Source organism: Vulpes vulpes, chromosome 2, assembly GCF_048418805.1.
Source record: "Vulpes vulpes isolate BD-2025 chromosome 2, VulVul3, whole genome shotgun sequence".
Lineage (NCBI taxonomy): Eukaryota > Metazoa > Chordata > Mammalia > Carnivora > Canidae > Vulpes > Vulpes vulpes.
In genome coordinates, this window is record NC_132781.1 from 121,035,310 (window position 1) to 121,037,267 (window position 1,958).

Consider the following 1,958-nt stretch of genomic DNA (forward strand, 5'->3'; position numbering starts at 1 on the left):
GTGGAAATGTAAAAAAATAAAAATAAAAATGGAATCACCACATGAACCAGCAATCCCACTACTGAGTATATACCCGAAAGAATTGAAAGCAAGGACTTGAGAAGATACTTGTACACCGTATTCATAGCACGATTTGTTACAACGGTCAGAAGGTAGAAACTATCCAGGTGTCCACTGACAGGTGAGTGGAAAAACACATGTGGTGTCTACATACCACGGGATATTATTCAGCCTTTAAAAGGAAGGAAATTCTGGCACATGCTACAACCTGGATGAATCTTGAGGGCATTATGCTAAGTGAAATAAGCTGGTAACAGAAGGATAAATATTGTATGATTTCACTTATACTAGCACTTGGGGTAGTCACGTTCACAGAGATGGAAAGTAGGGTGGTGTTTATCAGGGGCTGGAGGCAATGGGGAATGGAGGCTCATTTTTAATGGGTAAGGAGTTTGGGCAGATGGGAAAAATTCGAGATGGATGGTGGTGACAGCCACACACCAGTGTCAATGTACGTAGTGCCACTGAACCGTATACTTAAAAATGGTTAAAATGGTCCATCTTATGTTTTGTATATTTTCTACAGTAAAAAAAAAAAAAAAAAAAAAAGAGGGTGGCAAAAAAGGTACCTACCTTGGGCATTGTAAATAACACCCAGTGTTTACTGAGGCTGTGCTGGTGCCACTCTAAAACCTTGACTTGTGTGTTTCATTTAATACTCCCACAAAACCTTTAAGGCAAATCTCTTTTTTTTTTTTTTTTTTTGAGGGGGGGGTCATTTTATAGATGTAGACACTATAAAGGCCCAAGCGGCTAATGGCCAATCATCCAGCAAAAGGCAGACACAGGTTTAAAACCCAAATCTGCTCTTTCCGCCATCTTGGAGCCTGTGGAGGCTGCTGGGAACAGGACTCCTAAAGCGACGACTATGTCTGGAAGGCTTTGGTCCAAGGCCATTTTTGCCGGCTATAAACGGGGTCTCCGGAACCAGAGGGAGCACACAGCTCTACTGAAGATCGAAGGTGTTCATGCTCGAGATGAAACGGAGTTCTGTCTCGGCAAGCGATGTGCTTACGTCTACAAAGCAAAGAACAACACAGTAACTCCTGGTGGCAAACCAAACAAAACCAGAGTAATCTGGGGAAAAGTAACTCGTGCTCATGGAAACAGCGGCATGGTTCGTGCCAAATTCCGAAGCAACCTTCCTGCGAAAGCCATTGGCCACAGAATCCGCGTGATGCTGTACCCCTCAAGGATTTAAACTTATGAAAAGTAAATAAATAAAGGTGTAGATTTGTTCTCTTGAAAAAAAAATAAAAAAAAATAAAAAAATAATAATAAATAAATAAATAAATAAATAAAACAAACCCAAATCTGATCCAAGTAAAGCCTCTGGTGTAACTTCTTAGGGTAGAAACTTGGCTTTGGCACAGCTGTTTCCCGGTACCTGGAACAGCACCTGGCACATAGTAGTCTCTTAATGAAGTGTGCTGCCTGAATGAGTAACTCCAGAGCCTGTGCTCTGGGCTGGGCTGACTGAGAGAATGCGTGGTTAGTGCTCAGCCTGGTGCTCGGCAAGTTGTAAACTGTAAGTGAATAGAAACAATTTTCATGACCATTACAGGCCCTTCATGTGGCAGAGAGCTCTGAGGAGGGATATAAAATTCATCTCCCAACGTCCTCTGCAGACCAGACTGGGGCTTGGAGGGTGGCTGCTTCCTTCCTCAGTCCACTCTTTGCTTCCCTTCCTTCTTGCTTTCCTTCTGCCTTTTTTAGGCTTTGTCTCTCCGCCCCTCCACTCCCCATTGGACTGAGCTTCCTTAAGAACAAGGTGGTGACATCTCTGTGTCCCCTCAATAGCTGCTACATGTAGGGCTTTAGGCCTGAAGGGCACTGGAGAAATAGAACAGGAACCCCATGCACCTTCTGAATGGGGGGTGGGGAGGCCTCTCTTCAGT

The 1,958-nt window shown here is 43.8% G+C and overlaps 1 pseudogene; it reads left to right on the forward strand.

The window, feature by feature from the left end:
• The first annotated feature begins 872 nt into the window (after positions 1 to 872).
• On the forward strand, positions 873 to 1,298 carry LOC112907594 (large ribosomal subunit protein eL33 pseudogene; annotated as a pseudogene).
• Positions 1,299 to 1,958: the final 660 nt, after the last annotated feature.